Genomic DNA, 26442 nt, shown 5'->3' with positions numbered 1-26442 from the left:
TTGCTACAGTCCCCAACACATGCAGAATCCTGCTGCTTGACGAAAGTTTTATCCTGCTGCAGTTTTGTGCAAAGTAGGATATATAGCAACACAGGAAGCTGTCTTCCATTGGCCCCCTTTCTCAGTATTATCTGCACCGACCGGCGGAAACTCTCCAGGGTTTCAAATGGGTCTACCTGAGTCCAGCCTGGAGGTGCTGAGGATTGAATCTGGGTTCTTCTGCATGCAAAGCAGATGCTCTACTGCTGAACTTCAGCCCTTCAACAAAGGATGCAAAGAAATACTGTATTAATGTATGATTTCTCAAAGTAGACAGGCACAAACCCCTTCCCTCCCCCAGGTTGCAATCAGCACCAGCTCAGAAGAAGTGCAAATAATGTTGTATGTCTTATTGTTCAGGCCTATTTCTAGCCAATGCTCAGGATTTCTGGCCATTATTCCTCTGGGATAGCTGAAAGAAATGAACGTTCCCTTGCTGCTAGTCCCTTATTGCCATCAGTCTGGTCCATCAATCATCCTGGACTCTGGAGATTAAATGGCGAGGGAAGAGGGTATGTACAGAAATCAAACAAGTGGGAAGAAACAGAGCAGGAGGGCAAAGTCTTGCTGTTTGATAAATTCTGGATAAAGACTGCATGCTCTATATAGCCAGATGCTATATGGAGGAATTAGTTATTGGGGGAAGAAAGTGTCCTTCTGAGAAGTAGAGGCAGAGTAAAATATGAGGACTGCAAAGAGCAGGGATCGGGTGGGCTGGGCAATGACTAGGTCAAGTGAGCTCATGTGAAAAGGAGGCTAGTCAAGGGCAAGCAAAGATGCTACCTATTATCACCAAAATAATGCTGTTCCTGCCTCCCTTGTCGCACATTGTCACAATGTTGCTCTCCCTAATGGGTGACATGCCTCATCAACAGCCCCTTAGCACGAGGCAAGCTTCCTTTTTGCTGTTTGCTTTTATTGTTGTGATGCTCCCTTTTGGCATCCCTAAGGAAGCTGCAAACAGCTCCAATAGGTTTTCGGGCTGCCCCCCTCCCCCAAAAAACCCTCTTCTCATTTATCATTCCCAACTCCTTTTGTTGCACAGATTGTGTTTGTTTCAGCCCAGTGCTCCCATTAGTTTTAAATGGAAGAGTTGATTTGAACAAACTTGGAAGTACAAAAATAAACTTGCCAGGTTCACCAGATGGAGCGAACAGCCTGGTACAGCATCCGGATAATGGCAGGCACCCACAGCCAGCACCCTGAACAGCTGCTTGGCAGCTTCTGATTCCAAGTCCAGTTCTCCCTCCTCTCCTGAGCTGCTTGTCCAACCTCAGCATTCTGAGCATGTAAACGGCCAAACTCCCATCTGGATGATTAGCAATTGTCGCCAGCTCGGTCGTGCGCTATTAGAAAAAGCAATTTGTGCAGCAGAGGCAAGGTGCGCTTTCAGATTTGCTGATAGACCCCCGTTGACATTACCTGCCAGTATTGTACAGAAAATCTAGGTCAGGGGTTGCTAGACTGCCTAGAATGTTGTATTAATTCAATTAATATAAAACTCTTTGGCTTTTTTTATGAGGCCCTTCTGTATAGGACATTCTTCTGTGACACCAGGGCAGAGCAGGAAATGATGACTAGGCCTGTTCTTGATGTAACAAGGGACTTTAGAAAGAGGACTGTACTTCAACCAAGTGGAAGGCTACAGCACTTTACTGGGAAGCTAATGTGGATAGTGGACTTTATTTGAAGAAGGGGATCAGGCTAGACCAGGCATCCCCAAACTTCGGCCCTCCAGATGTTTTGGACTACAATTCCCATCATCCCTGACCACTAGTCCTCTTAGCTAGGGATCATGGGAGTTTTAGGCCAAAACATCTGGAGGGCCGCAGTTTGGGGGTGCCTGGGCTAGACTTTTACTGGTGTAAGGCACCAGGTTCCCTTTTCATTATCCTTCCTTCTCATAGCATAACTCTCTGTCTCAGGCAACCAGAGGATTGCTAGAATATGTGTGCTTACTACACTTGTTACACAGGAGGCATCAAACTGGCACACCCAGATGTTACATAGCCTGTAGTATTGCTCCTGAACAAGTTTGGTGCTGGGGACTTCCTGGTATGGAGCTCTATGAAGTTGCCTTATACCAAGTCAAACCATCAAGCTCAGTTTTGGCCAGCAGTGATTGGGGCCAGAGCCGGCAGTGAGAATGGCCATCCTGCACACTCACACACATAAGCACATGCATGCTCAGCTTCTCAGGAACAGCTCAGCAGCCTAGTAGTAAAACACATGGCTCATATGTCTCAGATTCAGTCTCCGCATCTGCTGGTAGGGAAGACCCCTGCCTGAAATCCTGGTGAGCTGCTGCCAGCCAGTTTTCAAAATACTGATATATATGAGCCTGTCGTCTCAGTATAAAGCAGCTTCAATATAACGTAGTTGCAGCAGAGACAGAAGCAAAGCAACACCCTTCTGCTGTTCCTAGGAATATCCCTTTGTCTCAGAGCATCGTGAGTTGCTGTGCTTTCTGGATGATGTTCTTCCACTGCACAGGAAGCATTGCAATCGTAATTTGCATACTTCCGCTCCCTGCAGTTATTTAGCAACAGTCTCCATGTGAAGAAACTCAGATGTTGCTGGTTATCATGGTTTAAGTTGTTGTTCAGTTTTTGCTTTTAAAAAAAGGGGGGAAGAACATGCGGACAATCAACTATTATTTACACATGTTTTACTTTTGTCAGATTGGAGAGGAATAAATTGTACTGAAGGGTATGATCTTTCCTGTCCTGTGTGTCTGAAATTGAGTAGGTGGAGTAATGTGTCATTAAAATAAATACATTTTCCACCACTCTAGATGGGACCATTTAATGCTGGGCTCCTTCCGTGTTATTAGAAGGTGAAGGTCATATAGCAGATGCAACTGGAGCAACAATTTATTTTGGATTTGCTTACAGTAAGCCCTGTATTTGACCCAGGACCTTGATCTCACATAAGTGAGATGTTAAAAATACACTTGTGCCTCTGGGAGTATAATGAACTAACTTGGCCCTGGGTTTGTGAAATATTGAACTTCATTATCTCCTATTAAGTCCAGCAAAAGAAGAGGCACTTTAGCACCTTCTCGATCAATGTATGTAATAGCTGATTGCTTGAGCAGCCCTTAGGATTGCCTTGTTCCGTGGGAAAGTGCTAAAACCAGTAGGCAAAAAGAATAATGAGCTGGGGTCAGGAGTGCCAGCTTGGCCCCGCGACTGTGGGTGCCCTGGAGCTGTGGGTGTCATGCAGTATGCATGGCCCTGGGACTGGAATTTGTGCATGCCTGGCCCCTTCATGGGGGATTTTGTGGGTGCTCGAGCACCCAGGGCATTGGCATCTATGGCTGGGGTTGGTTTCTCAACATATGAAGATTGCAGCCCCCCCCCCGTCTTTTGGGAGGCATCTGTGCCAGTTGTCATCATATTTCATTGTGCATTTCTTCCTGGTTGTCCGAGGACCTGTATACATCACATGCGATTTTTCCTCTTGATTGGTGTGTGTGTGTGTTTTTATCCCTGTCATAATCATCAACTCATCATCATCATCATCATCATCACCCATCATCTTAAATTGGATTTCTTACTTGCCCTTTGCCTTGAGGTTTCCAGAGCATGTTAAAGCCACTTAAAAATAAAATATTAAAATCAGATTTAACTTAAAACAAAATGTTAACCTGCATGGGGTTGCACTTTTCTAACCTCAATATTTGTACCACAAGTGGTGTGTATGCAATCTTGACTGTGTTTATTTCTCTCTCCCCTTTCATCCAACATGCAACTCAAGGGTTGGGTGGGTGTGCATGGGGTACCCAAGCAGACTCTTAACAAGGCATTACCCAGTTTCCAGGCCTTCTTAGCTTCAGCAGCATGGCCATCGCATTTGACCCCAGATGATGTACATGAGTTTCAGGATAGTGGAGATGCCTGGTTTTATTTCTGCTGAAAAGAAATTGGCAGGGAAAGTTATCACGGTGTCTCGGTGAAGAGGGGCATGGATGCAATGGTAACTATTGGCCGGAAATAGGGACTGTATGAACAGTGAGAATAAGGTTTGTGCCACTTTAACCAGGCAGATGCTTTCGTTAGAGAAAGCCAGGAAGGGGAATCTAAATGGAAGCAAAGTGATACAGACGATGGAATGTGGTAGAGACTGGGACATATGTCTGCCTGATTTTCTGTAGCAAATTGTGTGAAAATATTTCACTTGTCTCTCATCCTTTGCAATGTGAGAGAGCACGTATCAGGCTGATATGCAGAAATCAGACCTGTGAGGCTGGAATGAAAAACAAACATACACCTAGCTTTTAGCAGTGAGATTCTGTGATTATTATTATTTGTTGTTGTTGTTGTTGTTGTTGTTAGAATTTGATGCCACCCTTCATCTGAGGATCACAAGGTAGTTTACAATATAAAAACACAAAAATACACAACATAGTAACAAACAAAAACAATACCCCACAGATTAAAAGGTGATAAATTGTTTAAGTGACCAAAAAGGAATGTTTTTGCCTGGTGCCTAAAGATATACAACAAAGGCACCAGGTGAGCCTCCCTGATTTAGAATCTGACTTGCAATAGCATCTGGGCAATAAATACAACCTAAAATCAAAGAGCTTGCAAAAAACCCAACTGAGTCTCCTTAACCACTATTTTCTGAGCAACTGGTTTTTTTATGACACTTGTCAACTTTTCCACTTTTTCTTGAGCAGCCCTGTCTGAAGCCCTTCCTAAAACCCTTTCCCCTGTAGCATGGATGGCAAACCTATGGGCATCTAAATGTTGTCTCTGTTCCCCAGTCATCTTCATGTGATTACTCAGTGCACAAAGAGGGCTTTTCTATCTGGAAGGCAGTTCATGGATTCAGGATGTTCCTTATTTTAATGCTGCTTCTGAGTGGCTCCAGCAACTCTTACAAGTCCTGGAAACTCCATATAGATACAGAGAAATAAATTTGGAGAAACATTGTCAGGTATGATCTACAATTTAGCCCCAATGACCACATCCACACCATACATTAAAGCACTATTACACCACTCTGCCATAGTTTCCCCCAAATAATTCCAGTAACTCTGGTTTTAAGGGTCCAGTAACACAGAGCTACAATCCCTGGAGTTGCGATTTGAGGACCCGCCCCCCGCGAGAAATTAAAGACTCGGTGACACATGAATTTAGGTTAATGGGTAAAATAAGGCCACAACTTTATTGGTTAGAGCAAGTGAGAGGTGTTGGCTTGGCATTGGACACACGAGCAAGCATGACTCCACCCCGCTCAGCGGGGAGTCATATAAGGTTAACACCCAGTGGGAGGGGCCTGTTGATGCAAATACAACTGGAAGCTTCCCCTGATGTCACCGGGGGTCGTGCCATGGCCCTAGCCACCAGCAGGGCATCCCTTTAACGGTTACATTTAACGGTTCGAATCCAAGTCACGGCACCAAATGTTGTAAGCCAAAAAATGGCTTATCTTCTGAGTTAGCCAATAAAACTCAGAGACAAGAGGAATTAGGAGTCCATTTTGTTTATTGCAAAGCAATAAGGTTACAGTCGAATATTTTAGCAAAACTGCAACCCCGCCCAAAGGTCGGGCAGGGGTATTTATAACATTTCAGACAAAGGATTTCAATTTAACCAATCACATAAATCATTACATCAGTTTATATTTAATATTCATCATTACCTCATTTCATATTTAATACGCATGCGCAATAAGCACCGCTAACTAAACTTTGATTCTTACCGTGATCTGTTACATATTGTTAGTTTGCATGTATGGGAACCTGTGTTACGTGTGGATGTAACAATTTATGTTCTAGTTTATGAATTGCTTCTTTGTGATTGACATATTAGCTGACCTTCTATCCCAGTACGGACGGCTTCTTGCTGAATCATCAGTTTCTTTAAAGCAACAGGTTACCATAATTCACTAATATAAGCATATTCCAGGATTTATAGGGATTTACATTATCACCTTAATTGGGGCCCTTTGGGCCCCTGCTACAACAGGATACCCCTAAAAGAGGCGGGTTGTATGATGGCCACAACCAGTCCTCAAACCCACAAGACAAATGCACATTCCAATGCCTAACCGCCAATACCAAAAAAGTTGTGACGAATTGCTATGAGGTAGGCGAAAAAACCAAGAGGCAGGGGCCGATTAGCCAAATGGAAAAGAAAACTCCTACCAGGCCCCTTGGGCAACCAAGGCAACCATCGAAGTCCATAGCAAGCTCAAAGCAAACAACACAAAGGGAAGACCTAAAGGGAGGGTCGGCGGGAGATCCGATGTGGTGCAGCAGCAGAGTGCCGGCCTAAATGTAGTCAAACCCCGCCCCCAGACGGCCCTACTGGCCAGCCAAGAGGCTCGGCACGGCAGCAGGGATAGGCTGGAGCAGGGGGCTGAAACACGCCCCCCCCACTTAGCGTGGGAAGCGGATCCCGTTCGCAAAGTCTCCCCTCTCGAAAGAGGAAAGATCTTCCCTAAGAAGAGGGATTGACTGTTAAACCACTCTGGGAATTCTAGCTTGGGAGGGGGGGGGAGGAAGAGGGGTAGAGGTCTCCTAACACCTCTCAGCACCCTTAAGAAATGATACCTCCCAGGATTCTTTGGAGGAAGCCATGACAGTCAATGTGTTATAACAGTGCATTAAATGTGTGGTGCATATTTTGCCCTTGTTTATGGCTAGGGGCTTGCAACTAAGGCTGGAATTCTGGACTTCTAGGCCCAAATAAAGTATCCTCCCTTTGATGGCCTGGGCCCTCTCTGGCATTTTTATTTGTGCACTGGCTCTAATAAAAATCTTACTGACCCCCCCCCCATCTGAAATAAATCCTCTGGAGTCCATTGTGGTTATTCCCAGGTAAGGGCAGCCTTAATTTCCCTGAAGTTACTGGTATATACCGTAGGGTCATCACAGTCAATCCCTATTATAAGTAGAGCTCAAACCATTTGCTTGCATCCTTTGCTCAGCTGAACTGAAACTTTGACATTTCATTAGTTTTCAAAGTGTTCCAAGAATTCCATGAAATGTTTAGCACCTCAGAGCTAAAAAATAAATTGCAGTGGTTGAGAAGATGACCAAGAAAGAAAGGAACAGAAATTGCCTCTTTCCCCCCCCAAACAAAATGTTTCTGTTCTTTTTAGCTGTTTCTTAGCTCCTGTTTCATCTTAAATCTATTTGCCTTGCCCCTCCACTTCATGCTAACAGAGCACATCCTGCTTGTCAATGTTTGCTTTAGGGCTTTGATCATTTATCTTAATTATGTTGTTGTAGGGAGGTGTGGGAGCCATAAAAGTGAATGAAGCCAGTAGCTGAAAAATGTCAAAAATCTACCTAGAGCTAAGAAAAACTATGGGCCTCCAAAATTTCACTGATATACTAGTAGAAGTCTCAGTCAAGGTGGAGCAGTCTGTGAGTGTCTATATTCCAGCAACACAATTCTAAATGTATCTAAGAGGGACACGGAAGCACCTTACATTTCCTACCTGCTTGAATGCAGAGTCACAGCCAAATTCCACAGAGGATGTTAGCGACTCAGATAGAAAACCACTGGAGTTAGATGCAGCTGTGGTGATGCTGAAAATGCTTATGATTCTTATGATTCTTATGATTCTTCTCTAAAAGGAGATGTGTAAGAAGGGAGATAAAAGGGAAGGCATATAAAAGTTATGACGCTGGAAGATGAGCCCCTCAGGTCGGAAGGCGTCCAACATGCTACTGAGGAAGAGCGGAGGACAAGTACAAGTAGATTCAGAGCTGATGAAGCGGCTGGACCAAAGCCGAAAGGACGCTCAGTTGCGGATATGCCTGGAAGCGAAAGGAAAGTCCGATGCTGTAAAGAAAAATATTGCATAGGAACCTGGAATGTAAGAACCATGAATGGAGGTAAGCTGGATGTGGTCAAAAATGAGATGACAAGAATAAATATCGACATCCTGGGCATCAGTGAACTAAAATGGAAGGGAATGGGCGAATTCCGTTCGGGTGACTATCATATCTACTACTGTGGGCAAGAATCCTGTAGTAGAAATGGAGTGGCCCTCATAGTCAACAAAAGAGTGGCAAAAGCTGTAATGGGATGCAATCTCAAAAATGACAGATTGATCTCGATACGAATCCAAGGCAGACCTTTTAACATCACAGTAATCCAAGTTTATGCACCAACTACTGGAGCTGAAGAAAGTGAAATTGACCAATTCTATGAAGACCTACAACACCTTCTAGAAATGACACCAAAGAAGGATGTTCTTCTCATTACAGGGGATTGGAATGCTAAAGTAGGGAATCAAGAGATAAAAGGAACAACTGGCAAGTTTGGCCTTGGAGTTCAAAATGAAGCAGGGCAAAGGCTAATAGAGTTCTGTCAAGAGAACAAGCTGGTCATCACAAACACTCTCTTCCAACAACACAAGAGACGACTCTACACATGGATATCACCAAATGGGCAGCATCGAAATCAGATTGATTATATTCTCTGCAGCCAAAGATGGAGAAGCTCTATACAATCAGCAAAAACAAGACCTGGAGCTGACTGTAACTCAGATCATCAGCTTCTTATAGCAAAATTCCAGCTTAAACTGAAGAAAGTAGGAAAAACCACTGGGCCAGTAAGATACAATCTGAATCAAATCCCTTATGAATACACAGTGGAAGTGAGGAACAGGTTTAAGGATTTAGATTTGGTGGACAGAGTGCCTGAAGAACTATGGATGGAGGCTCGTAACATTATACAGGAGGCAGCAACAAAAACCATCCCAAGGAAAAGGAAATGCAAGAAAGCAAAATGGCTGTCCAACGAGGCCTTACAAATAGCGGAGGAGAGGAGGCAAGCAAAATGCAAGGGAGATAGGGAAAGATACAGGAAACTGAATGCAGATTTCCAAAAAACAGCAAGGAGAGACAAGAGGGTCTTCTTAAATGAGCAATGCAAAGAAATAGAGGAAAACAATAGAATGGGGAAAACCAGAGATCTGTTCAAGAAAATTGGAGATATGAAAGGAACATTTCGTACAAAGATTACCATAATCAAGGACAAAAGTGGTAAGGACCTAACAGAAGCAGAAGACATCAAGAAGAGGTGGCAAGAATACACAGAGGAATTATACCAGAAAGACATGGAGGTTTCGTACACCCCAGGTAGTGTGGTTGCTGACCTTGAGCCAGACATCTTGGAGAGTGAAGTCAAATGGGCCTTAGAAAGCACTGCTAATAACAAGGCCAGTGGAAGTGATGATATTCCAGCTGAACTATTTAAAATTTTAAAAGATGATGCTGTTAAGGTGCTACACCCAATATGCCAGCAAGTTTGGAAAACTCAGCAATGGCCAGAGGATTGGAGAAGATCAGTCTACATCCCAATTCCAAAGAAGGGCAGTGCCAAAGAATGCTCCAACTACCGCACTATTGCGCTCATTTCACACGCTAGCAAGGTTATGCTTAAAATTCTACAAGGCAGGCTTAGGCAGTATGTGGACCGAGAACTCCCAGAAGTGCAAGCTGGATTTCGAAAGGGCAGAGGAACCAGAGACCAAATAGCAAACATGCGCTGGATTATGGAGAAAGCTAGAGAGTTCCAGAAAAACGTCTACTTCTGCTTCATTGACTATGCAAAAGCCTTTGACTGTGTCGACCACAGCAAACTATGGCAAGTTCTTAAAGAAATGGGAGTGCCTGATCACCTCATCTGTCTCCTGAGAAATCTCTATGTGGGACAAGAAGCTACAGTTAGAACTGGATATGGAACAACTGAGTGGTTCAAAATTGGGAAAGGAGTATGACAAGGTTGTATATTGTCTCCCTGCTTATTTAACTTATATGCAGAATTCATCATGCGAAAGGCTGGACTAGATGAATCCCAAGCCGGAATTAAGATTGCCGGAAGAAATATCAACAACCTCAGATATGCAGATGACACAACCTTGATGGCAGAAAGCGAGGAGGAATTAAAGAACCTTTTAATGAGGGTGAAAGAGGAGAGCGCAAAATATGGTCTGAAGCTCAACATCAAAAAAACCAAGATCATGGCCACTGGTCCCATCACCTCCTGGCAAATAGAAGGGGAAGAAATGGAGGCAGTGAGAGATTTTACTTTCTTGGGCTCCTTGATTACTGCAGATGGTGACAGCAGTCACGAAATTAAAAGACGCCTGCTTCTTGGGAGAAAAGCAATGACAAACCTAGACAGCATCTTAAAAAGCAGAGACATCACCTTGCCGACAAAGGTCCGTATAGTTAAAGCTATGGTTTTCCCAGTAGTGATGTATGGAAGTGAGAGCTGGACCATAAAGAAGGCTGATCGCCGAAGAATTGATGCTTTTGAATTATGGTGCTGGAGGAGACTCTTGAGAGTCCCATGGACTGCTAGAAGATCAAACCTATCCATTCTTAAGGAAATCAGCCCTGAGTGCTCCCTGGAAGGACAGATCGTGAAGCTGTATTGAATTGAAAATGCCGCTATGGATTTCTCCCATAGAGGCCTATGCACGCAAAAAATTAACTACTGAGATAAAATGGCCTGTATATAAACAATTAATAGAAGAGCACCATGAGGGGTATAAATTAAAGCCATATGAAGAATTAAAATGTTATGGTATCAGTAATTGGCAATATATACAGTTGGTCAATATATTTAGAGCAGACAAAAAGATTTTGCAAAAGAAGATTCACTATTTGAAAAAGAAATCATCCAAAATAAAAGTAATCTGCTATCCAGAGCATATAATCTACTACTGGGGTGGGACTTATTTCAAGAAGAGACGACAGGGTTCCGGTTTCCGCCTGCAGGAATGGCGGACCTGTTTTCCATCTCTCTGACCTTCGTAAGGAATTTGGCGGTTGCTAGGGGAGTAAATGGCAACCCCCTACCCTCTCCGGGGGTTACGGAGAGGGGCCGCTGGCCCGCGATGCCCCCAGACCCACTCCGACTGTTTTTGGAGTGGGGGGAGCTTGGGCTGAGCACTTACGAGGGCCAGGACTCCCGGACGCTAATCTGCATGGCGGGGATTTCCATGGTTAAAGAAGATAATTAGGCTTAAATCTATGGACATACTTCAGAAGGAGGGGAAGAAGCGCTGTTTACTGCTGAGAAATTTATGTTGCTGAGGGAGAGGAGTCAAAGATTGTACTGCATCTGGAAGAAGGATTGATGGGGACGGAGCGATAAGGGGAGTGAGTTTTTATTTTTTTTTCCTTCATATTGTTGCCTCGTACCTTCCCGGACGCGATGTCCTGGCTTGTTTGGAGTGAAAGAGAAGCAAAAGACTGTGTGAGTTGAACTTTATAACTGTTGTTACTGAGCATATTTTTTTAAAGATGTGGAGTTGCCGATGAGAAAAGCCCCCCCCCCCCTAGTCAGACGGAAGGAGTTCTGGACGCGCTCGGAGGATTTATGAGCTGTGACGCACTTTAAATTGGAGCAGCGACCTGAAGCTAAGTTCAGCTATAGGGCAAGGAGATCCATTAATTTACCAAGAGTTTATGGTTTGATGTTTGGGTCTCCTGCCTGAAAAAGCTGTAAATTCTATAATGATCGTAAATCTTCATGGCTATGAGAGAAACGAAAGTGATTTGAGCTTTTCAAGATGGCGCTGCTTCGGCTGCTTCGACGCAACAGGGAGCTCCATTAAGAAGATTTATGGGGAGGCTGGACTGATTAACTCACACAGGAGAAAGAACATCTGTGAAACTTTGTTTGATATTTATCTCAGCAACTGGGAAACAATCGGATGAAAGTGGAAAACATCTATGTGACTGTAAGGGGAAGATCTGGATTATTATGAACTTGGAGGACGATTTGAACTTTAGAAAAAAGACGGCAGTGGACAGTTGCGAGGAATTCCCAATTTCTTGAAGCATGGGAACCCAAATAAAAAATTCTTTAGATGATTTGGCATAACATTCGGTTTGATTGATATATATATGTGTATAATTTGAAATATTGAATGTGATATTATTGGTTTTAATTGGAAAATTAATAAAAATATTTAAAAAAAAAAATCAAGAAGAGACGACAGAATCTATGATTAAATGGTCCCAGGATCTCGGTCAGACAATACAAATTGACCAATGGGAGAAATTGTGGAAGCAGGACATAAGATTTACGGCTTCTTATAACATAAAAGAAAATTTTATCAAAATGTATTTTAGGTGGTACTTAACACCTGTAAAGATGGCCAAAATATATAAATTGAAAAATAATTTATGTTGGAGATGTAATCAGGAACCTGGCACATTTATACATATGTGGTGGACGTGTCAAGAAATAAAAAAGTTTTGGTTAATGATTCATGAAGAATTAAAGAAAATGATGAAAAAATCGATAAAGAAAAAACCAGAGATTTACTTATTAGGTTTATTAAGTGAAGAGATCCCCCCAAAGAATAAGACAGTGTTCTTGTATGCGTGCACAGCAGCCAGGGTTCTAATAGCTACATATTGGAAGACATCCATAATACCAACGAAAGAAGAGTGGATAAACAAGCTGAGCGAGTATTTATTAATGGCCAAGCTAACAGTAGCCTTGAGAAATCAACCGAAACAAAAATTAAGAAGCGAATGGGAAAGTTATGATGAATATATAAAAAAATATTTTTTAAAAGAGGGCATGCTCACATGCTTAGAATAAAAAGATATGAAGGGTTATAAAAACAAAGAGTGGAGATATAAGATAAGTGTGATAGAGGAATACAGGAAAGACAGAATGCACGCAGAGAAAATATATAAGTGATGGATTATAATCAGAAATCGAAGCCGAAGTGAAAATAGAAGTCGGGTAAATAAAGGAGGGAAGCTTGTGGGGGTGGGTAGGTGCTGGGGGGTGATTGGTAATTGGTGAAACTCTGTATATTTTTTGTTTTGTTTTTGTTTTGTTTTGTTTTTTGTTTGTTTGTTTATTTGTTTGCTTTTATCGTTATTATTATTATTTATGGATATTACGGATTATTCTATATGCTTATTGATTTACAGATTATTTGTTTATTGTTTATGTTGAGTTGTATAAAGATTGATGCTCAATAAATTTAAAAAAAACAAACAAACAAACTGCGGGAGGCAGTGCAAGACAGGAGTGCCTGGCGTGCTATGGTCCATGGGGTCACGAAGAGTCGGACACGACTAAACGACTAAACAACAACAACAAAGAAGGGAGATAATCAGCACAAGAGGAATGCACTGTGGTTCCTATTGACCCAGAGACAAAACATCTGCAGGAGCAGCTGCAGGCCTCATGTAAAGAAAGGAGCTATGCTGAAGAGGGTAAGCACAGCACACCTCTCATTCAGTGGACTATTTTCCCTTAAAGTTTGCTTACCAGGAAATTGTTGGGAGTTGGGGGCAGCTCAGCTTGCAGAAGAGGGGCTTGTAGGGGGGTTAAGACAGAGATTTCCAGTCTATTCCAGTATCTTTAACCTCTTGGCTTACGGTACTTCCCTCTCTCTATGTTGTTTGGACTGCTATGTCTTAGGCTGTATTCTGTTCACAGCTCTCTTCCCACTTCTCTCTAAGCCTTGAGAGATCGCCTTGGATCTATCCTCTGAGGGAATGAAGGAGCAAGCGTAGCTGCCTTATTCCACTCTAGACTAGTTGGATAGAAACGGTTTCTAATTCTAGTCTAAGTCATGTATTTCCTATAATAAACAACTTTATTATTTTCTTGCCCACAAGCACATCTCTGTGTGTGATTGTAATGGGTGGGGTCTTCTCTCAAGCAAGCCTGATGTTACTTTCTTTGTTTACTAAAGGACTTCAGTAGGTAATTGGACCAGTTATCCCAACAGAAGAAGGTGAAAGTAAATAGGATTTGTCTCATCAGACTTCCCTACATCAAATGGTGCAAGTACCTTTACTATACTTTTAGCCTGAATAAGCTCTCATTGCACAGTTGCTCCCTCCCATCTTTTATCCTTCCATCTCCCTGATTCTAGTCTTGCTATCAATGGTGGTCATTAATCAGTGCAAACCAACAACTTGCACATTCAGGTGCTCCAGCATGCTGTGTAAGCAAAGTGGAAGGCACAATCAAAGAATCTAAAGCAATTATCAGTGTCTTGTTGCAGAGTAAGCGCAAAATGCCTCTCCTCAAGCTCCCACTGCTGTATTAGGAAACAACCTGTATTCTGCGACATAATTCTAGAGCTGCCATCTCTGATCAAGATCTTCACTTGAAATTATGCTATCTTTCCTATTTTCACCGATATCCAGATAAAATCTGTTCTGATAGGTTCTCTGGGTCTTGAGTCACATGGACCTAAAAAGCTATTGAAATGTGATTTGTAGGTTGTGTGGTCAAAGTAGCTGCTGGGTTTCCTGTCTTATTTCAAAGTGAAGTCTTTTGTTTATATCACCTTGTGTGTGTTCTTTAAAAGTCAATTATTTTGTTTTTAACGATGGCAACAAAAAATGCTGTAGGTAACACCAAAGTCTTCATAACGCATTGCATGCTGATGCTTTCCCTTGCCACTGCAGTCTTCAAAGAAATGACCGGTGATGCCTTGGTAAAAGTTCCAACCAAAAAGGACATATTGCCAATGGCTGTTTCCTATGGTTTTACTCACCAGTTCTGGCAACAGAGCAGGAAGGGGGGCAGTTTTCTCTGATATGACTTCCCAGTCCTGCACCCTCCTAAACCTGCAATGGGGCCCTTTCCCCACAACTCTCTTGGACAGTTTTAGAGGGGATGTTGGGAGCTGCAGGGAAGAACATTACTGAGGTTTGCTTCCTTCCACATTCTGCTGATGGAAGTCTTACCACCAGCTGAGCAACACTGTTGGATACCTTCACCTAGAGTTCAGTCACCTGCCCAAAGACAAGAACATTTATGCACTCATCGGTTGATGCAATGCATATCACAGTGTGGCACAGCAGAAAGCAGGTTCGCTGCAGAAAGACATCTGCAGATCAAATACCTTCAGGTGAGTCAGCAAACTTAGCGAGCCATGTGGTGGTAGAAAGGGATGTGGATGCAAGGCAACCACACCATCGCTTCACTGCATGCTGAACCTCAGCGCATGTGACATTAACCTACACTTCAGTTAACTTTCAGGGTTGTGTGAGCAAGGCTTTGGAAGCAGGCACAGAGTTGGCCTTGAAACATTGTGCAGGGATAATGAGATGAATCCAAATAAATCTGCTATCACAAGGATTTCCATTTGCACAATTGAACTGCCCCTCTCTCCCCTGGGCCATTCCCAGTTCTGCTCAGGAGGGATTGAGAGACCCCTCAGGACAGATTTAGCGGGTCGTGATGGGGAGGGAAAAGCAGGAGAAGTTCCTCTGTGCAACCAAAAGGCCTTGAGCTAGCAGATACTGTATATTCAGTTGGATACCACCCATTGTTTGTGATGAGGGTGTGATCTGAAGATACATGAAACATATTAACCATGGTGAAAGAAAGATCACTTCTGTTAGCCCTGGAATATGCAAGCTTTGGGGTTAACATGGACCTCTTTTATCAGAGGAAAGATGGAATACACTTTCACTCTTCTATTCCCCCCCCCCCAAAAAATAGTCTACCCTCTCTGTTTAGTGTCGATAATGAAAGGCCAGCAGGACATCTTTTGTAAAAAAATACTTTATGCAAGACTTGCAGGTGATAAGGCAAGATTTCCTACAGGATTGATGGTTACAGTTCCCTTTTCTTGCTCTCGCTTTTTTTTTTCTTTGCAGAGGAGTGTGTATGCACTGCTAATCAGCTCCTTTTCTTCTTGGTGCTTTCACTTGCTCCAAGTTGTGCCCTTGACATGCTGCCTTGTCAAGCCCTGCCTGGCTCTTTCCTTTGCCGCCTCTCCCCTTAGTTGATTTTACTTGCATTTGATCTCGGCCATCCTTGAATTATCTCTATAGGGGAGCTCTTCTCCCTCCTTCCAGGAAGAAGAAAGGGATGCAGTTTGTGCTTTCCCATCCATCACAAACAATTCTCTTTTCATCTGCTTCTTTGCCTTCACCTTTCTAATCCAGCTGTCTCTTGCTTTACAAATTACTTACATAAACGGTGCAGGCTTTATTCCATTCACTGTCAGAGAGTGATAGCGGGTCTAAAGCTGCACACTCAAGCACGTGATGATTAAAAGCAAATAAAACCATGCTCAGGAGGCTTTCCCTGCTTTCTCCCCCTTTCTCTGTGCAGGAGCTGGCTCAGAAAGCAACCAGCTTTTTGCCTCTTCCTGAATGTGCAACAGAATCTTCTTATGGCTGCAACGTTATTCTCAGGAACTGTGACAGAGACTTGCAGTAGCCCCTAGCCAGTCTTCAGCCCGGCATAGGCATGGGAGAATCTGTTAATTTTTATTTAACAGAGTTTTTCCTCCCACCTCCATTCTGCCACATTAGTTTGTGATTTTTAAAAAAATCCCCATGGAAATTTTGCATTTTAGTGGAAGGTTCTCTTAATATTCACATCTTCATATGCCATTTTGCCTAATATACACATTTTTGCAAATCTGTTTTCCATAATTTAATGCCTTTTTGTATGCTATTTTCACCAATACATGCATTTGTATGCACATTATACCCTAGTGTATGTATTTTTGTACACATTACTTGTCTATAGAACTGCACTGCAGTATTTGAAGAAGTGCAAATTTCAGTGGACAGCTGTTTCAGAACTTATATTTTACTATTTTGCCTTTAACTGTGAACTGCATCTAATTTCTCCCCTCATCCCTCGACGTCCACTTCTGCAGAGGAGGACAAATTTGTCCAAGCCTAACTTGGAGGTGGCCAGATATCCTTAAGCAAACGGATACAGTGAGAACTTGTGGTGGGTATTTTACACTAATGTCCCACCCACACCATACATTTAAGGCACTCTTGTTGTTGTTGTTGTTGTTGTTGTTTAGTTGTTTAGTCATGTCCGACTCTTCGTGACCCCATGGACCATAGCATGCCAGGCACTCCTGTCTTGCACTGCCTCCCGCAGTTTGGTCAAACTCATGTTTGTAGCTTCGAGAACACTGTCCAACCATCTCATCCTCTGTTGTCCCCTTCTCCTAGTGCCCTCAATCTTTCCCAACATCAGGGTCTTTTCCAGGGAGTCTTCTCTTCTCATGAGGTGGCCAAAGTATTGGAGCCTCAGCTTCATGATCAGTCCTTCCAGTGAGCACTCAGGGCTGACTTCCTTAAGAATGGATAGGTTTGATCTTCTTGCAGTCCATGGGACTCTCAAGAGTCTCCTCCAGCACCATAATTCAAAAGCATCAATTCTTCAGTGATCAGCCTTCTTTATGGTCCAGCTCTCACTTCCATACGTCACTACTGGGAAAACCATAGCTTTAACTATACAGACCTTTGTCAGCAAGGTGATGTCTCTGCTTTTTAAGATGCAGTCTAGGATTGTCATTGCTTTTCTCCCAAGAAGCAGGTGTCTTTTAATTTCGTGACTGCTGTCACCATCTGCAGTGATCAAGGAGCCCAAGAAAGTAAAATCTCTCACAGCCTCCATTTCTTCCCCTTCTATTTGCCAGGAGGTGACGGGACCAGTGGCCATGATCTTGGTTTTTTTGATGTTGAGCTTCAGACCATATTTTGCACTCTCCTCTTTCACCCTCATTAAAAGGTTCTTTAATTCCTCCTCACTTTCTGCCATCAAGGTTGTGTTATCTGCATATCTGAGGTTGTTGATATTTCTTCCGGCAATCTTAATTCTGGCTTGGGATTCATCTAGTCCAGCCTTTCGCATGATGGATTCTGCATATAAGTTAAATAAGCAGGGAGACAATATACAACCTTGTCGTACTCTTTTCCCAATTTTGAACCAATCTGTTGTTCCATATCCAGTTCTAACTGTAGCTTCTTGTCCCACATAGAGATTTCTCAGGAGACAAATGAGGTGATCAGGCACTCCCATTTCTTTAAGAACTTGCTATAGTTTGCTGTGGTCGACACAGTCAAAGGCTTTTGCATAGTCAATGAAGCAGAAGTAGATGCTTTTCTGGAACTCTCTAGCTTTCTCCATAATCCAGCGCATGTTTGCTATTTGGTCTCTGGTTCCTCTGCCCCTTCGAAATCCAGCTTGCACTTCTGGGAGTTCTCGGTCCACATACTGCCTAAGCCTGCCTTGTAGAATTTTAAGCATAACCTTGCTAGCGTGTGAAATGAGGGCAATTATGCGGTAGTTGGAGCATTCTTTGGCACTGCCCTTCTTTGGGATTGGGATTGGGATGTAGACTGATCTTCTCCAATCCTCCATGACAGGTTACGTGCTCAGAATTTTTTTGCTGCACTGATGGGTTCCTGAGGCAGAGCAGAGTGCTGAGGTCCAGCTATGCTGTGCCAGAGTGGTCTATTTTTGGTAATCCTGCAATGCGTTTATGTTTTTACTCTTCCAACTATATGTTGGAATCTGCTCTGGATCAATATGAGCAGAATTCATTACATATACCAGTCATGGTATACCCCTAATGAATGAAGGGAACTGTTGTTTAAGGGTGGTGAGAGTTGTTAGGACACCCCACACAGTGCTACAATTCCCAGGTTGCTTTAAGTGTATGGAGTGGGCATGAAGTAAGACAGAAAACAAAATTCTACAACCATGAGGCAAATTTGTGTAATTTGCCAAAATAGTTCTGTCTCTGATGTGGAAGGGAGTTATGAAGGGAAGAGCTGTAACTCCATGGCAGATCATTTTCATGGTTTACAAAAGAGTGCTGGGTTCAAAGATCTGCAACAGATATTGCAGACACCCTTGTCCAAAATCCTGGAGAGCTACTACCTGTCAGTGTAGTCAATACTGAGCCAGATGGACAAAAGTTCCAGTTGGTTTAAGCCAGCTTCCTATGCCTCCCTTGCCTTGATTATTTTATTTATTTGAACTATTTATGTACTGTACTACTAAATTGCCAGGAATTTCTAAGCCATGTACATAATTCTTTTTTTAAAAGCACACAATGGCTAAAAGTCAATAAAAATTTATCCCCCAAACAATACAATTACATCAAATACAATTAATCACAAAAAACAGGATAACTTCCTTAAAACACCTGCTGAGGATGAAAAGTCTTTGTTAAGCTCCCAGAGTTTAACAGGAAGGAGAGCTGTCCAATCTCAGTTAAGAGGGCATTCCATAGAATGGGTCCACAACACTGAAGTATATGGTGTGTGTGTGTGTGTGTGTGTGTGTGTGTGTGTGTGTGTGTGTGTGTGTAAACCCATCAAGAGTTCTTCAATACAACAGAAAAATACCTGTGCTTGTAAATAGCCCACAAGTATTTCAATTGATTTGACTGCAGACTTGATCGTTTTTACGCAGAGTTGATGGCATCATTGCTCATGGTGTGTACATTCATCCCACTATTATCTTTTGCTCACAGGTTCCAGGTACTTTGCCAGTGCTTCAAAATCATCCTTGACCAGAGATTAGAGTGAAACAAAATAGATGTATTTACCCTATGGGCACTGATGCATCAATTTCGCCGCATCCAGCTTTTTAAAAATGCATTGTGTATCTTCACATTTAGAGCAGAACTATACATTGCACGGAGATGAGTACTGCAAAAATGTAAGAAAAACGAGAAAAGGCAGATTTTGAGTGGAGAAAGGGGCAAGGGGTAGTGCCTAATTCTTCTTCCATATCAGAGATCTGGTCTAAATTGCTTCCCCTATCTGCTTTTGCCCTATGGCGCTCCAAACATATTGTTGCATGCTATCCCAATCTCTGAGTGGTGTGAGATTCCAGGGGTTCCAGGCGCTTACCCAGGGTTTGTGTTTCCTTTAGAATGAGAAGAAGCAGGGACTGTGGAGTCTGTATAATATATTGTTTATTTGCACATATATACAACCCAAGCTTACAATGGAGAAGCATTAACACCCCTAGAGGGTCTTGCTTCTTCCATATCCACAGCCTTGTATTTCAGGCACAGTTCTGTCTCCCAACCACCCAGCCTGCAGCCTTGCTTCTACATTCTAGGTTACATAACTCAACTCTGACCTCTGTCTTTCTACCTACCAGCAAGTTTAGGGAGAGTAGCCCACCCATTTTCAGTCTGGCACCTTGTTACCTTAATAGCCCTTACTTCCAGGAATTGAATCTGTGCTGGATCAAGGAATTCTAAGTGGGCTCAGGCACACAGCCTGCCACCCCCAAACTCATAACACTAGGTTTGGAGAGTGAAATGTGTGTTTGGAATTCCATGGGGGGGGAGTGATGTTGGGGCATGATTTATAGATGTGGAAAGGTTAAGCATCTCTCCAACCACTTCTTTGCTCCTAACCTTTCTCCAAAAACTGCACATAGGTCTGCATGTAATTTGCAGTTAGTTTCTTATCTCCAGCAACTTTCAGAGCTGATTCTCTTGACAACTTTTTGAGACCTGTTTTCCATTTTTGGCATAGCCATTTCCTGAACATGCCACAAAGGATCCATGTGCCAATTTAACACATCAGTACAAACACATAATCATGAGTGATGAAGCACTTAATCAACACCTGGGCTCCCAATGGAGCACTCAGACAATTGCTTTGCTATCTGCCCAGTCTGGCAGAAACTCACCACAGATAGAATATAGGCTCAAAGGTTGTGATGCATATTGGCCTTGAAAGTTATCAAACATGTAGCTAGAAGAATTGTGAACTGCTCAGCAGCACAGTCTTATTTCTTCCCTGTTTGTGGCACATGGGCGTAGGCAGGGGGGGCAGGAGGGGGCAGCTGCCCCCCCTAGAAGCAAAAAAATTAATGTATTTTACAGACCATAACCAGCACTTTTCCCCTCCAAAAACTGAAGTGGAAAGGGCTTTGCTTTAGCAAGAGCAGCTAAGTCTCCACTTGCTGGGGGTGGGGGACACAGCAGTAACAAAAACACATCAAATAAATAAAGCAAAGTGGCTATCAGTAGTTAAGCAGTTAAGACAATGGAGCATATATCCCCAGGCAAGATTCAATAGCTGACCATTTCACCCTATTGTTCTTAAGTGGGAGTTGTTAATGAGCATTCAGGAGCATTAAGAGTTCTATTGGCGATTTAATGAGGGTGCAGACTCAGAGGATTCAATTTGACTAAGGTGGCTCTGCAAGGCTAAAAAGAAGTGAATAAGAAAGGGGGGAGGCTGTAGCTTTGACAGACACAGTGATGTTTATAAAAAGCATTGGTGTTCCAGTCTGCCCCTCCTCCTGCATCTGTATACTGTAAATCAGGGGTGGCCACCTCCCAAGAGACTCTGATCTACTCAGAGTTTAAAACTGGGGGTGATCTACCCCCTTTTGGGGGGTTCAGGTCAAAGCTGTTGAGTTTTTTTAAAGGAAAGGAAGCCCTGTTTTGGGGGGTTTAGGTCAAACTTGAGCTTCTTTTAGGAGGGAGGGAGGCCCATTTTTGTTTAGGGCTTCAGGTCATAGTTCAACTTTTTTGAGGGAGGAGGAAAATTTTGGGTGAGCTTATATTAGGGGTGCCAGTGACCTACCAGTGATCTACCACAGACATCCAGTGATCTACTGGTAGATCACAATCTACCTGTTGGACGTGCCTGCTGTAAATCAAGCAGAGAGAAAGCTGCTTACAAGGCTCCTGTACATGCAGAGTTCCAGCATCACAGCGTCACCCAGAGGCACCCACAAATATGAGTTATCCCTCTCTCTATTTCTTCCTTCCTTCCCTCCCTCTTCCATCCCTAATAAAATACGGGGGGGGGCAAATAAGCCCCACATAGAAAGCCCATCAACATGGGGGGATGACTCTTTCAAATACGGTATTTACCAGTAATTGGGGGGGGGGAGAGGCACCTATGCCTCTAGGAGTTGGCTGCTATGCCTAGGAGTAGGACAATACAAGAAAGCAGAATGATGCATATGGTATGGTAATATATCAATAGAATCGTAGAATTGTAGTTGGAAGGGACCACAAGGGTCATCTAGTCCAACCCGCTGCAATGCAGGATTTTTTTCCTAAGGTGGGGCTTGAACCATGGTTGAAATATTATGCTGATATGCAGCAACGCCTCGGAGCCGTCGTGGCTGCGGCCATGCCTTGCCTCGCCCTCGCCCGCCCTGCCACCCCCTCTTGCCTGCCCGACCCTCCCGTCCTCTTGCTGCAGAGTTCCAGCATCACAGCGTCATCCAGAGACACCCACAAATATGAGTTATCTCTCTCTCTATTTCTTCCTTCCTTCCCTCCCTCTTCCATCCTTAATAAAATACGGGGGGAGGCAGATAAGCCCCACATAGAAAGCCCATCAACATGGGGGGATGACTCTTTCAAATACGGTATTTACCAGTAATTGGGGGGGGGGGAGAGGCACCTAGGCCTCTAGGAGTTGGCTGCTATGCCTAGGAGTAGGACAATTCAAGAAAGCAGAACGATGCATATGGTATGGTAATATATCAATAGAATCGTAGAATTGTAGTTGGAAGGGACCACAAGGGTCATCTAGTCCAACCCGCTGCAATGCAGGATTTTTTCCTAAGGTGGGGCTTGAACCATGGTTGAAATATTATGCTGATATGCAGCAACGCCTCGGAGCCGTCGTGGCTGCGACCGTGTCTTCCCTCGCCCTCGCCCGCCCAGCCACCCCCTCTCGCCTGCCCGACCCTCCCGTCCTCTCCAGCCAAGCAGGGTAGCCGCCAACGCTACCGGCCCCAGAAGCACAAGGTGGCCGCTGCTGCCGCCGCCACGATCTCATCAGGCCCGCTGGCCCTTTAGCCCTGCCCACTTCATGGCCCCTCCCCTTCCGTGCCTTGGCCCCGCCCCTGAACGACCATGGCTTGCCTCCCCCTAGTTTTGATCCTGGCTACGCCCCTGTTGTGGCATTTTATTTTCAGGGCTCAAGGCAGATTAAGTCCAGCAGTTTGCTTTCATTTCCATTTTCTTTAGGTACAGTGTACCCTTTTTAATCTTGTTGGTGGGTAAGCTGGCCTTTAAATGCATAGCAAAACTGCCCTTCATCCACATTGTGAGCTCTCTGGGTTTGTGGTGTGGGATGAGCCACAAACCCCAAACCATTATTGTATCCTGAGATTACCACATCTTTCAACACTGGTGGTCTGCTTCATATCCCTTTTTACCCCACTTCAGTCATGTAAACAAAATGGAAGGTGGCAAGGATTTGCTCTATGGGGAGCAAACTCTGTGCTACAAAAATGAACTTTTCTAACTTGTGTTTTTCATTTCTTCTCCAGACTGAAGAGTCTGTTCAGCCGGCTCTTGTGTGGCCATCATCAACAAACCACAACCGTTTCCTCCTTTTATCCAACCAAGTCTCCACACAGCAAGCAGTTGCGTGTGCGGAACCAACGAGGTTCCTGTTACAAGCAGGATTGTTCCTGAAGAAAAACTGAACTCCTGGATGACCATTCTTATGGTGAGTACCATTCAATGGTGTGTGTTTTTTCATAGGCGTATATAACATTGTTCAACTTTTGTATGAAATGGCACCCTTTCATTTTGTACTGGTGCCATCGTTATGATCTGGATAAATTGGATAATTACGTATTTAAGTAACTCTGCAGTGCATTTTTTTAAAAAAATTAGAAGAGTGTACACAAAGGGGGAAAATGTTCTTTATTTTGTCTATTTTGTTTGCACTCTAGAAACAGGAATAACACAAGGAAAAATTGTTATGTGGGATTGAATTTTTGTGGTTTGATTTGAGAAGTTAGGATGGTTGCTATGATGATCTCTGATTCAATGAGCTATTATAATTATACAAATGAGGGCATTTGTCTGTTCTGTATTCCATGGTTGACTTGTTTCCACTTAGAGCAATGTGAAGCAAGGTTTTCTATAAAGAAGTGGCAAAACCTTCTGTCTTTTGTTTCTGTTTAATATTGCATTCTGGTGATCCAGATGGTAATAACCCATTGCAGAGGAAACCTCTGACCATAATGAGGGAAGGCTTAGGCTGCATACGCCATATGGAAGTACATGGCAGGTGGGTGGGTGAGTGGGTGTGGGTGAGTGAGTGAGTGAGTGAAAGAGAGAGAGTGAGAACAAGAGAGCGAGCATGCACACACGCACACAGAGGTGGTGTGAGTGGCAGAACCCCACCATGCCATTTGCTATTGGACATACAATGTGATTCCTGGGTGCTCAGGTACTGACCAGACCTAGATCTGCTTAGCTATGGCAAGGCAGTGGCCTCATGTGCCTCTAGACCACACACATGTTGATGCTGTATAGAAGAGCCCATAAACACAGGGAGGTCAGTGGTGGTGCCTACTGCTGTATATTCATTCCTGCTTCCCAATGCATTCAATATCTTTTGTTTGGCCCACATGGACAAGGCTAGTAAGTATGGTGCTAGTGTGAGCTTCAGGTCCCTTCTAGTGGAACTGGAGAAACTGCACAAAATAATGGCACGAAATAATGGTTGGGATCACTGGATTTATAATAGCTGGGTACTCCTAGTTCATGTCTACATTGAAATATACATGTCTACATTGAAATATAAACTTGACAGATAGCCCTGAGGATTGAGGTTGCTTCCTGTTTTGTTGATCACATCCTAGCTGTTCGAAGTTTGAAGGGAGGTTAGACAATGTCAGAAGTTTATTGTGCACTCATCCAGGTCTGTTTGCAGGGAGGTTAGCTGACACTGCATCTAGGAAGTGTTGTCCCACACTTTTGGAGGGAAGGGAGTGGGACATACCGGTAGTAGCACAAGTAAATCAACTTTGATTGTCCAACCTGAATCATTTTGCTGTTTTGTTTTACTTCTTTACTTGTTTTTATTCTGTATTTTATTCTGTGAACCACCCTAAGATCTTATGATGAAGGGTGGTATTATTATTATTATTAATAATAATAATAATAATAAATAAATAAATAAATAAATAAATAAATAAATAAATAAATAAATTGCTGGTATGGAATTGAGTCTCACCTGAAAAGAGTGACAGCCGAGAAGTGTTCCAAATCCAAAATGGGAACCTTGCTTTGATTTGTTGACAGATGCCATGATGCAAACCTCTATGCACCTGTAATGAGTGCAGGGCACTAAGTATTCTCAATGTTACAGAAAAGCTGCCCATTTTGAAAGTTCTTGTCTCATTACCCTCAGATCAATAGAGCAATTCTGTGTAGAGCAAAGTTTCAAGAAGCAGGCATGAAATCTCAATAACAAAAATATAATGTCTCAAAGATTCTGAGAGCCATGCAGAGGTCTCTTGCCATTTTATGGATCAATAGACCCATACAATAAGGAGCTGGGATGTTGGTGAGGATGGTTCAGCCACACTCCTTAAAGGCTGATGAAAGGTGAAGAAAAGAGTATTAAAGAAGCAAGCTACTAGAAAGAGGGGAAATGGCTGTATCAGAATTCCTTCTTGACTGCCTGTTATAGTGATATGCTCAATTGCTTTTTGGTGAGACTCTTTTAAATTGATATCCCTTGCAGCACAGAGTCTTTTTCGAAAGCTGTAACATCCAGTAATATTTTCCCCCCATGCTATCACTTCGGGGTGCAGCAGCTTTTCTTTGTTTTTATCACTTTCATTGCCTGGAAATCTGATGCTGTAGATATATATATATATCAATTTTTTAAAGAAAACTTGTGTTTTCAGGAAACTTGTTACTAGTATTCAGAAGCAGGTTTCCTTCCTTGCTTTCTTTGTAAAATTCCTCTCTAGCAGTGTCAGGTGGTGCTCATTGGATCAGTAGGATGGGAGGCTGGGAGGCCAACAGTAGGTGGAGCCAGAGCCACCGATAGGCCAAGCCAACTAATTCCAGCTTTCTCCCCAGCTTCCTCCCTACTGAGTTCTACAAGTTCAAATCTGTCACTAATGAGGAGGAAGCTGAGAGCCAGTGCCCTCCCTCTAAATTGTTCGTAAGGATGGAGGTAGATAAATGGGGCTCAGCTTAGGGTGCACTTAACTTGATGGAGTGGTGCCCCATTCTCCCTAATGGATCAGCCTCCACTAGCTTCCAGAGTTAAAGAATGAGAGAGATTTACTTAACCTGTGATGATAGGAATAGGGGGCACAATCCATTGTATAAGCCCTCTTTTTTTCTGCAGCTCCTGTTTCATTTTTTTTTTGTAGGGCTAAATGTAAGAATGTTTCAGCCCCGGCCTCAAGAGTCACCTCACATAGGTTCTTCTTCATGTAAAATCCCTTTTCCATGCTTATATAGTTTCCTCTTTTAAACACCTGGGGGGGGGGCGCGGACCGACTCCATCTATGTTTGGTGCATTTGTTTCATTGTCTAAACTTTCTTACAGCTTGGCGGACTTCCCTCCAATCCTAAATCTGTTCTCCAAAAACTGATTGCTCAGCTTCTTTAGCATCTTTGAATGGCACTGACAAAAGTTCCTTTTCCTTTTCCCGTCCACCTCCAGGAGATTTAACATTTGCTGGCATGCCTTTGCCCATTTGTCTCGTCTTGCCATGCTTTCAACCTTGCACGGTACATTATTCATTTCAGACCCTTTATCATTGCTCATGTTCTCTTTAACCTTGCCTTGCCTTGCCACAAAAAAGAAAGTGGTGACAAAAAAAAATACTTTTGATGCTGATT

This window comes from Zootoca vivipara, chromosome 7 (assembly GCF_963506605.1).
Source record: "Zootoca vivipara chromosome 7, rZooViv1.1, whole genome shotgun sequence".
Lineage (NCBI taxonomy): Eukaryota > Metazoa > Chordata > Lepidosauria > Squamata > Lacertidae > Zootoca > Zootoca vivipara.
Note: the sequence above shows the minus strand (reverse complement) of the source record.